General features: G+C 36.4%; 1 pseudogene; it reads left to right on the top strand.

The window, feature by feature from the left end:
- LOC144252700 (roundabout homolog 1-like) overlaps positions 1 to 11,640 on the top strand; it is a 145,775-nt pseudogene extending 134,135 nt beyond the window's left edge.
- The last annotated feature ends 1,030 nt before the right edge of the window (positions 11,641 to 12,670 follow it).

Below are 12,670 nucleotides of genomic sequence, written 5' to 3'. Positions count from 1 at the left end.
GTTTAAATAAATCACAGTGGAATGCATTACAATTCTTATTATACATATACAGCACAATTTTTCATATATCTGGTTGTATACAAAGTATATTCACATCAATTCCTGTCTTCATACATGTACTTTGGATAATGATGTCCATCACATTCCACCATCCTTGCTAATCCCCTGCCCCCTCCCTTTCCCTCCTACCCCTCTGCCCTATCTAGAGTTCCTCTATTCCTCCCATGCTCCCTCTCCCTACCCCACTATGAGTCAGCCTCCTCATATCAGAGAAAACATTTGACATTTGTTTTTTGGGATTGGCTAACTTCACTTAGCATTATCTTCTCCAATGCCATCCATTTACCTGCAAATACCATGATTTTATTCTCTTTTATTGCTGAGTAATATTTCATTGTGTATATATGCCACATTTTTTTTATCCATTCATTTACTGAAGGACATCTATGTTGATTCCACAGTTTAGCTATTGTGAACTGTGCTGCTAGAAACATCGATGTGGCTGTATCCCTGTGGTATGATGTTTTTAAGTCTTTTGGGTATAGATTGAGGAGAGGGATAGCTGCGTCAAATGGTGGATCCATTCTAAGTTTTCTAAAGAATTTCCATCCTGCTTTGCTTATTGGCTGCACCAATATGCAGTCCCACCAGCAATGTATGAGTGTACCTTTTTCCCCACATCCTCACCAACACTTATTATTGTTTGTATTCATAATAGCTGCCATTCTGACAGGAGTAAGATGATATCTTAGAGTAGTTTTGATTTACATTTCTTTAATTGCTAGAGATGATGAGCATTTTTCCATATATTTGTTGACTGATTATGTATCCTCTTCTTAGAAGTGTCTGTTCAGGTCCTTGGCCCATTTGTTGATTGGGTTATTTGTTTTTCGGTGCTTACCTTTTTGAGTTCTTTATATACCCTAGAGATTAGTGCTCTATCTGATGTGTGAGGGGTAAAAATTTGCTCCCAAGATGTAGGTTCTCTGTTCACCTCACAGATTGTTTATTTTACTGAGATGAAACTTTTTAGTTTGATTCCATCCTATTTATTGATTATTGGTTTTAATTCTTGTGCTATAGGAGTCTTATTAAGGAAGTTGGGGCCTAATCCCACATGATGAAGATTAGGGCCTACTTTTTCTTCTATTAGATGCAGAGTCTCTGGTTTAATTCCTAGATCCTTGATCCACTTTGAGTTGAGTTTTGTGCAAGGTGAGAGATAGGGGTTTAATTTCATTTTGTTGCATATGGATTTCCAGTTTTCCCAGCACCATTTGTTGAAGATGATATCTTTTCTCCAATGTATGTTCTTGGCACCTTTGTCTAATATAATTGTAATTTTGTGGGTTAGTCTCTGTGTCCTCTATTCTGTACCACTGGTCTACCAGTCTGTTTTGGTGCCAGTACCATGCTGCTTTTATTACTATTGCTCTATAGTATAGTTTAAGGTCTGGTATAGTCATGCCACCTGCTTCACTCTTCCTGCTAAGGATGCTTTAGCTATTCTGGTGGGTCTCTTATTTTTTCAGATGAATTTTGTGATTGTTTTTTCTATTTCTATGAGGAATGCCATTGGGATTTTGATCAAAATTGCATCAAATCTGTATAGTGCTTTTGGTAGTATGGTCATTTTGATAATACTAATTCTGCCTATCCAAGAGTAAGGTAGATCTTTCCATCTTCTAAGGTCTTCTTTTATTTCTTTCTTTAGGGTTCTGTGGTTTTCATTGTATAGATCTTTCACCTCTTTCATTAAGTTGTCTCCCCAGTATCTTATTTTTATTTGAGGTTATTTTAAATGGGGTAGTTTTCCTCATTTCCTTCTCAGAGGATTTGTCACTGATATACAGAAATGCCTTTGATTTATGGGACTTGATTTTATATCCTGCTACATTGCTGAATTTATTTACTAGATCTAGAAGTTTTCTGGTGGAGCTTTTTTGGCCTTCCAGGTATAGAATCATATCATCAGCAAATAGTGCTAATTTAAATTCTTCTTTTCCTATAGATATCCCTTTAATTTCTTTTGTCTGTCTAATTGCCAGTGTTTCAAGAACTATGTTAAATAGAAGTGGTGAAAGAGGGCATCCCTGTCTTGTTCCAGTTTTTAGAGAGAATGCCTTTAATTTTTCTCCATTTAGAATGATGCTAGACTGAGGCTTAGCATAGATAGCCTTTACAATGTTGAGATATGTTCCTGTTATCCCTAGTTTTTCTAGTGTTTTGAACATGTAAAAGTGCTATATTTTGGGGAATGGTCTATAGAAAATAGTTCAGATTGATTACTCTGTAAAATCAACATTGAAGATTTGAAATGCAGATGGGAGCTACTAAATGTTGTAATTTTAAATTTAAATCCTTAAAAATGTTTAAATTTTTTACTATGTAAATGTATTTTTTGTTTAAAATCTTAAAGTACTAAATATTTAATAAATGTTTTATGAATACTTTTTAGGCTGTTTATTATAGACATCTCTAATGACATGACTGAAAACATAATTATGTTGTTAATTCCCAAATCTCTGTTTCTCTGGTTTTGACACTCTTGAAATTCAGATTTTATATGGATTTACCTATCCTACATCTCTATCTGGCTATCTCTAAAGCTCCTCCCATTCACTTTTCTAAAACTGAGCTCACACTCTTTCTTCATAAACATCTCTTCCTATTCCTACATTCCATACTTTCGGTGATGTTTTTCTCATCAACTTAGCCATCTATGGCTAAAGTCCTAAAAGTCATCTTACGTTCCCTTCACCACCCCCTCCAAGCTATATTCCATTGATCATTAGGTGATATTGCTTTTCCTTCCTCAGTGTCTCAAGATACTCTTCATTTGAACAACCACCAACATTGTTCCATTTTCTGTCATTACTTATATGAGCAATCGTAATAACATTATGGCCTCCCAAAGTGAAACTTTTAAAATTTTAATCCATCCTTCATACCATAGCTCAAACAATCTAACCTGTAAAAACCTGTTCATAATCTTCTACTAATTTATCAAATATTATTAAGACATATCTACCTTTCCTCCCTGGAATGTTTATGATTCATTTTTAAAGGGTATACTGGCCGGTCATGGTGGCACATGCCCATAATCTCAGTGTCTCGGGAGGCTGAGGCAGGAGGATCACGAATTCAAAGCCAACCTCAGCAAAAGCAAGGTGCTAATCAACTCAGTGAGACCCTGTCTCTAAATAAAACATAAAATAGGGCTGGGGTTGTGGCTCAGTGGTTTAGTGCCCCTGAGTTCAATCCCCAGTGCCAAAAAATAAAAAATAAATAAAAGAGTGTACTGTTTAAATAAAACAAATATTTTCTAGTTATCAAATGTTATGCTTTCATTCTTGTATATGTCTACAATGTAAGAAATTAAATTAGTTTATTATTTATATTATTTAAATATAGCTATGAGTATACATATATACAACATATATGTATGAAGTAATCAATCTGTATTTATATTAGTAATTATGTGGCTTAAAACTCGCAGATCTATACAGAAGGGAGAGAGTCCATCAATGGATGTGAGATTATAAATGTGATTAAAAGAAGAAGCATAAAGAACACTAAACCAGAAATTTAGAATACAAAGACATTAGTCCTGATTCTGTTGTATCCTGCTTTTGAGATTGGAATTAGCTTTAAGACTATCTGGAGCTTTCTTGTCTACAAAACAAGAAGGGATTTAGGCTGGATTGGACAATGGCCAGTAAATCTCAACTGAAGTGCCATGTTCACTCAATCTGGTGTGGTTATCTGAGGGTGTAAGAGCACTTGTATCTGGGTTCAACAATATTATGCTGAAATCAATTAGGAAGTCTTGCCCTAAATGGAGTAGGAGAAATTACAGTACCTGTGCTCAGTACTGTCTGTCCCAGAAGATAATCTCTACGTCCCCACCCTGTCATTCAGTAGTCCCTTGCTAGACAATGAGAGAACATTGAATTTGGCAGTTGTCTTATCCATTGGCTGTCTTCATCTGGTTCCTTTAAGATACAATATTTCACGGTTGAATGTGACTCCAGTAATATTTGATTATTTTCTAAGTGGCAAACTTCTTAAAATATTTTAAATATTTCTTTTTAGATCTTCCACCTCCCCCAGTGCCACCACCTGCTATAAAATCACCTACTGTCCAATCCAAGGCACAGCTGGAGGTACGACCTGTAATGGTGCCAAAACTCCCTTCTGCTGAAACCAGAACAGACAGATCGTCAGATCGAAATGGAGGCAGTTACAAGGGGAGAGAAGTATTGGACGGAAGGCAGGTTGCTGACCTGCGAACAAACCCGGGTGATCCCAGAGAAGCACAGGAACAGCAAAATGATGGGAAAGGACGAGGAAACAAGGCAGCAAAGCGAGACCTTCCACCAGCAAAGACTCATCTCATCCAAGGTACTTATTTACTTATGCATAGAAAACACAGATGAGAAAACACAGTGCAAGGCACACAGGCTACCTAGGGCTATATGAAGAGAGGTAAGATCAAGAAGTTCGCTCCTTATCATGGAGCCAGGCATGTACCCTGGCTTTTGTAAATTACACAGTTATCACCTCTGTGTCCTTGGTTCTGAAATTCACTCCACCCACAACTTTTCTCCTGATCTTTAAAACCAACCGTCTACATTCTTATTGATTTTCTTTATATCTGTGTTCTTGTCAGCATCCTAATTCAAGGTGGAAATTATTTTCCTCCATGAAATCTAAAGCTAAAGAATAATTTCAACAGGTTCCATAGGTGAAACAAGATATCAGATAGAGAATATAGGCCAAACAAAAACATGAAATTGTGAAAATGAATGTTTGATGAACAGTGGTTTCCAGTTTGGTTGAAGAATAGGATGCTTAAGGCCAGGGGATAAATGGAAAAATGGTAAAAATAGAAAAGGTAATTAGATTGGAAAGGCCAGAGGTACTCTTCAAAAGAGTTTGGGATTTATGTTATAGGATATAGTGAGCCAATAAAGAATTCTGAGTGAGAAATAGCAATCAGATTTGACTTTAGCAAAATAACTGCCTGGGCTGTATGGCACAGAAAGAGACTGGAACCAGGTGGAATAGTGCAGTGATCATCCAGGCATAAAATGTGAAAGCACTGAATTAAAATGGATTGAATGAAAAGGAGAGAACAGCCTACATCTGCATTTCAGAGATGGGCCCAATAGGACTTGATGACTCATCAGATGTCAGAATGTAAATTGAAGTAATCCAGTTAAAGACAATTATCCAAATGTTGATTAGGTGGCCCTGTCTGAGTTGTAATATAATTGAGCACAATTATATAAACCAATATAGAAAAAAGAAAAAAATAATAATTTTCATGGGGAAAATAAATTTAGTCTTAAATGAAGATGCTGACAAGAGCATAGATATAAAGAAAATCAATAAGAATGTAGAAGATTGTTTTTAAAGATCAGGAGGAAGGTTGTGGGTAGAGTAGATTTTGGAACCAAGGACCCAGAGGTGATAATTGTGATTTACAAAAGCTAAATATCAGCAGTGATATGCTGGTAAATGGTTAGCCATCAGTTCTCAGGGAGAAAAAAACCTCAAGACTAATTTGTAGTATTCTGTTAACTTTGTTTTTAATCTACTTAGAGGAGATTGGTGAATGTGGTAATAGGAAGAGACAAGTACAATAGTTTCTAGTGAGATGTCCCAAAGTGTCACTGCCAGCCACAGAAGATTATAATTAGAAAGTAGGCAGAGAATCCATGCTCTGTAAAGGAAACTGAGATTGTCCTGTCTACAGATAATAATCAAAATTATCCAGGGTTTTGAACATAGTGTGCTAATGTTGGGGTGTGGCTCAGGGGTAGAGAGCTTGCTAACACATATGAGCGGCTTTGAGTTGACCTTCAGCATTGCCCGCCCCCCCCCAAAAAATAAACTGGAAATAATGGAGGAGGAAAGGATTTTTGTAATACATCACCCATGAGTACTAGTAGTATTAAAACAAACAAAACTCTTCAGCGCAGTATGCACAATAGGAGCCAGAATTCAGAGGATTGAAAAGTGAATGGAAATTTGGAAAGGGAGGTGTTGAGCAAAACCTCTTTCCAGAAAATTGAGTTGAAGAGAAGGAAGGGCTGCAGTAGAGTTGGCAGGAAAGTCAAATTGGTGGAAATCTTTGAGGATGAGGGATTTGAACATGTACTTTATAAATAAGGAGAAGAAACCATTTAAGAGGAAGAGATTCAAGAACAAAATTCGCTTGAAGGAGGAGTCAGGAAAGAGAGAGGGTAGTAGACAGGAAAGCTGAGGGTACTTCCCTATAGAGATTATGTCGTGGTAAGCTCTGACATCCGTCTGTTGCTCTATCCACTGTGGGCATCTGGGCAGTCGTGAACTTCCCTTCAACATGGAGGGTAGTTTGGCTTTTTTCAGGGACTGAAGCCTGGACTCCTACTGCATGTGTGCACTCAGCAGTGAGGTAGAGAGTTCTGTTTTGCTCTTCAGTCACCTCCACTCTGGGACCACAAACCCCTGGAGACGTCACCACAACCCAAAATTTCAGTAATGTGCTTGCTTATTTTTAAATCAATTAAGTTGAGTGGATCTGGACCTGAGCTTTTGGCTCATGGTGACAGTGCTCAAAGTACTGATTCATCAATAAAAAGTCACGATGTAAGTTATGAATTTTATATCTTGCCAGAAACTGTAGACCGATTTCCTGCTCAGAGCAATCTCTCTCTCCAAAGTAGGTGGGATTCCTCAGGAGGAAACTTTACAAGCCTGGTAAGGATCTTGGTGTCACAAAATTGGGACAAAGAAAGAAAATTTAAACATTGATCTTCAGAAATTTAATGAGTGAACTAAGACTGGAACCATTAACCTTTTTTTTAAGATATATATGTATATTTTTTAGTTGTAGTTGGACACAATACCTTTATTTTATTTATTTATTTTTATGTGGTGTTGAGGATCAAACCCAGCACCTCACAAGTGTTAGGAGAGCCTTCTACGGATGAGCCATAACCCCAGCTCTGGAACCATTAATCTTGAAACAAGAAATTCTTTCTGTTTCATGAAAAGTATTGAGTATACTGCTTTTCAGATTTTTTTTTTTTGAACCATGGCCCTCTGTATGTGTCATTAGATTATCATTTCTATGCTTGCTGTAATTTTCACCTTCATAATTCAACTTACATTATTTATAATGAAAGAGGCATGCTGATTTACATGTGTAATGTATGGTACTTTTTAATTAAGAAGAGTGGTTTTTGAGACTTGAACATCTGATCTTTTTGCTGGCATTTACCTCTGTGAGTTCAATTTATTTCTGCATCTATCAAATGCCCACTATGCTATTAATTATTGTACTAAGTCCTGAGATTTGTGTAAGCATGAACCTTGACCCTAAGGAACTGAAGTCAGAAAGAGAGAGACAGATAATCTATAAATTCACGGATATTTTTATTTAATTTTTAAATTTCTGCAGCCTCCCTAGGGCCATCATTGCTGACCATTGAGCCTCTAGGCAGCCCTAAAGTCTCAGTCAAATGAATATTTTTATTTTATATTCAGTATACTTTTCATGGTATTATGCTACTTGAAAGTCTGAAACAGGGACAATTAACTCACTGTTGTGGGAGATGGAAGGTTAGTAAAGAACTATTCAACTGACATGTAAACTGAGTGTTTGAGCATGGGTGGGATTTAGCCAGGCAAGGAAAGTGGATTGTTCACGTGGAAAAGTCAGCGTTTAAAGCTATATGGTCCCATTGGGGAGATTGTAGGAAATTCAATCAATAAAAGTGCAAAGATGAAGCTCTTGAGGTGAAGAAGGCTTAAATCATAGGCGCCCATAGATCATAGAAAGAGGAAGGATGTTGAGAGAAGCTGGTTTATATGGTAACAGCTGTAGAGGCAGAGATGTGTTAGAAGATGTGTACAATTCCCACACAAGAGATACAGAGAATTTAAACCAGGATATCGGAGAATTGATGAGTTATTAGGAAAATTCAAGAAACTCTTAGAGTCAAAATCATCCTTACTTGTTGTATGTTTAAATATATGGAGGAAGTACATTTAAGACATACAGGAAGGTTTTTGAAAGAATCTCAGGCAATACAAATTTTCTACCTTGAATATCCTAGTGATTAGTGATACCAGTAGTTGTACTAGAGAATAGAAAGGGGGATGAAATCTCAGGGAGATGGGCAGGATGAGATCATTGTCTGTATGCTGAATCTGAGGAGGTGTTCAGTTAGGCTGGCTGTGGGGCCCAAAGATTCGGACATAATTTGGGAGTCAAAAATATAAATGAATGTTACCTAATGATGAAAATAGCAGTTAAAGGTGCTCACTCAATCATGCATTTGAAACTACTTATTAATGACCTATGTCAAACGGGGAATATATCAATATGTGAAGCTGACAAAAACACCTGTCCTCATGGCAATTATATTCTGGAAAAGTTTCAATCTATAATAGTGACAGAAATCACCCAGGATTAATGGGAGAGATAGCATACTATCTGAATAAGAGGCACTGGGCTGACAGAAGAGAACTATAGGGTGCTGGCATGCAAGAGGCACTTCTTAAAATCAAAAGCATTCTCCGGAAAATTGGTCAGGAAGGAAGGAGTACTGGAACTAAGAGAATAGAAACATTTAAATGATAAGGGCAGTGAGAAGTCCAGAGATTAAGGAATGAAACTTGGTTAGCATTATCCATTTTTTTTTTTGAGTTTTACAGTAGTAATGTGGGCATGAATAGATTTCAGGGGAGACGGAGTGATTGGGAGTTGTAACTACCAATACTGAGTCAAAATTGCTTTTCAAGAAGCTCAGCTGAGCAGTGAAGAAAGAAGGTATTGATTCCTACAGAAAAGAGGGTAAAGCAAAGTTTTAGCAGAAAATATTTTTAATGTATTATAGGTACAGATATATCAGGTAAAACTGGAATCAATAGAAAAAAAAAGGTTTCTGAAACAGGGACAGAGGGCTAAGGCCTCAGGTGACCAAGTCTCTGAAGAGAAGTTGCCTGAGAGTTCATCCTTATGGTCTGGGACACCCCCATGAGTCCCATCTGCGGATGAAGTAGAATGATAGATGGCTCAGACTTGGAGGAGGACAATGTTATTTTGTGCGAGATTGGAGGAGTGATCATTTAGAAGTGGTGCTGTGAGTGAGCGGCAAGTCTTCTAACCTGACCCTTCCTCTAGGAAGAGTACCAGTGGGCATGTCAGAAGAAGTGGGGTTTCTTCAGACAATGTGGATGGCAGAGGAAGCATTTCAGGGTGGGGGGAAGCATGTAGAAGAGATTGGTTTTGATGTCTTTCATGCTCAGAGGGTAGAGTGGACAGGATACAAAGAAATGTGACCAATTGAATGGTGCATCTTCAATAAAAGTTGCAGTAAATTGAAAATAGTCTGGAGATAGAAATTCAGATACTAGCTAGACATTGACGAGCATGCCTTGTGTTTTAAAGTCAGCAATAATGGCAGGCTTCTGAAGTCCAGAGTTCCATAAGGCATACACATTGACTACCTCTGTGGCTGGGGAGTAAACCCAGGCTTGGCTCTTATTTAGTAGTTCTAGAAGACTGGGTTTCATTTCTGCTGATTCCTTTTAAGAACACTCTGTAGCTTACATGTATATTTCACTATCTTATCTGTATTTATATCAACACCAGGAGCTTCTCTAAGTAGATTCTATTATCACTTTTTTGGGAAAAAAATGGAAACTAAAGCCTAAATAATGATCAGAGATCACATGGTGAATGACATAGAATTGGAAACCAAGTCGACTCCAGGTTTGGTTTACTTCCTTAAGTGTTATCAGTCCCAAGAGAATTCTGATGTGGATATAAGCTTAGGAGTGGAGTCAATCCAAATCTCCAGCCACTACTAGGAAAACAAGGCTTGCTACTTTTATTTTCAAAAGCCAGTGTGCATTATGCATTATGCTTTTATAGTACCCTTATTTATTCTTTGGAGTTACTGATGATTCCCCATTCAGAATTACCGAGACAGGAGGGATGCTTTATACAATGAAAGTGCACAGTGGTGTTCACATGCATTTATTATATTCTGTTACACAGAGGATATTCTACCTTAGTGTAGACCTACTTTTCCAACATTGAATAATCCCAGAGATCCCAGTTCCTCAAGCTCAATGTCATCAAGAGGATCAGGAAGCAGACAAAGAGAACAAGCAAATGTAGGTCGAAGAAATATTGCAGAAATGCAAGTACTTGGAGGATATGAAAGAGGAGAAGATAATAATGAAGAATTAGAGGTATCTCTATTTTGTTCCCAATTTTTTTCCTCATTAGACTGTAGTTAATATGTCAACCTCAAAATTAGGAATATCCATCAGTGTGCAGAAACATTACTATTTTTATTACACACTTCTCTATACCCTAATGTTTGTGATGTCAAAAACTAAACTTCTGAGCATATAAGGATTTTCTTGAAATGTATTTTATAATTTTAAATGTCAGTAGTAGTTTCTTTGAAGATATTTTCAGATAAGAAATATACATGGCAAAGATAATGATGGGAAATAAGAATTATAGATCTAGATATACTGTAATTCCTATTGTTATATGAAAACTCAGTGAGGTGATGGAGTTTTATAATGTGAGAGTGCGTAGCCCATGTTACCTGTCAGTCTAGCAATCACCAGGATCAATTTAGCTGATTTGGACACACAACTTTATATATATATATATATATATATATATATATATATATATATATATATTGTATATATTTTAGTTGTAGATGGGAAACAATATCCTCATTTATTTATTTATTTATTTTTATGTGGTGCTGAGGACCGAACCCAGTGCCTTACCCATTTGAGTCAAGTCCTCTACCACTGAGCCACAGCCCCAGCCCTGGATAATATCTTCCACCTTCATTCTTTTAAATATTCAAATATTTCCTCCCTTATTGGAATCTATAAATTATGATGCACGATAGAATTGCAAGTCATGTCATATTATAAAATCCCCTCCCTTTTAAAAATTATTGTTTTCTACATTTAATAAAAAATCAGCACAGAATAAATTTTTCCTATTACAAATATATTTAGCCTCAAATAGATGGTGAGGATTAAACTATAACTTCATAATAAATGAAGAAAATATTAGAACCAATCATGTCTGATTGAATGCTGTCTAAAGCCAAATGTATTTTGATTTTGAAGTTTGGAAAAAGTCTTTCCTGCTGCAAATGCTTTGGGGAGATTTTTTTTGTCAAATTTGCCTGTTTTATATAGGAAAACCCTCTTGGAGGATAAAAAATCATTATAGTTAATTCTAATATTTAAAGTCAACAAAGGCAGAGTTATAGGATTGAGTTGAGATGGAGAGGGATGGAGAACTCAGCATATTCCTTCTCCTGCAGAGCCCTGTGTTCTGCCCCCACAACACTGAGGCACAGTGCAAAACAGTTTGGTGCTTGTTAGAGAACTGTTGGATTTGCTATCAAGACAACTAAAGTTGATAGATGAATTAGTTGTCATGAGTACTTTTCAACTTATGCCAGTGAATGAGTGAAAAAAAAAAAACCATTAGACTGTAAGAATAAATGCCTAAAAAACAAGACGAGTCAATACTCTTGTGATTTATCTTCAAGTTTAACAATACTGCCTCTTTTACAGGAAACTGAAAGCTGAAGACAACCAGAGAGGCTTATGCGATCTAATGTGAAAATTATCAGTCAAGATGCCTCCTGTCTGATGACACATGACGACATATAAAATGTTCAGTGCAATCAGAATGTACAAATTGTCGTTTCTATTCCTCGTATTGGGGTACCATTTTAAAAAAAAAGTTATTGGGTTTTTATTGTTGCTCTTTGATCCCTAACCCTAGGAAGAACCTTTCTCTTCCCCTCGATGTTGGTACCATTTCTCTTGACTTCCAGCAAGAGAAGTGTATCAATTTCTTGCTTCAGTCATCAGCCTCAAGAAAGAACCAAACAGTTCTTTTGCATTTTGCCCCTGAAATATGGCATTGCACTGCTTATATACCAAGCTAACTTATAGCAAAATATTGATTGTAGATACAAACTTGATTTATCAACCTCATGCCAAGGGCTCTCAAAGTATAATCTTTCTATAACCGACTGCTAATGCAAATCAAAGCATATTTCATTTTAACATGATTTTGAAATCAGTCTTTCATACCGCCCTTTGTGGGGAGAAACTAAAAATATAGCAAATGCAAAACAACAAACAATTCGAACGGGGTAGAAACATTGTAAATATATACTCTTTGCAACCCCTGGTGGTACTTTATTTTGTCTTCATTTCAACCATGGAAGTATATTCTTATTGGAAATGTACTTTTTGATAAGGAGGGCTAAGCCAGTTGGATCTCTGGTTGTCTAGTCATTGTCATAAGGACGCCTAGCAAAAACCTTGTTCTATTTTTCAATCAAGAAGCAATTATAAATGCACATTAGAAACAAATGGATGCCTTTAATGACCAATCGAGTAAAGACATCCTATCTTAACTGGCCTAAATTTCTTCTGGTAGTGTCAGTTCAGCTTTCAGAAGTGCCACTTAAGGAATTTTATTTGATTTTTGTTTTTGTAATGCACTGTTTTTAATCTTTTTTTTGTTTGTTTTAAAAGCACAATCACTAAACTTTATTTGTAAAACATTGTAACTATTAACCTTTTTTGTCTTATTGAAAAAAAT

The sequence above is a fragment of the Urocitellus parryii genome, unplaced genomic scaffold (assembly GCF_045843805.1).
Source record: "Urocitellus parryii isolate mUroPar1 unplaced genomic scaffold, mUroPar1.hap1 Scaffold_53, whole genome shotgun sequence".
Lineage (NCBI taxonomy): Eukaryota > Metazoa > Chordata > Mammalia > Rodentia > Sciuridae > Urocitellus > Urocitellus parryii.
This window is presented reverse-complemented; position numbering and strand designations above follow the sequence as displayed.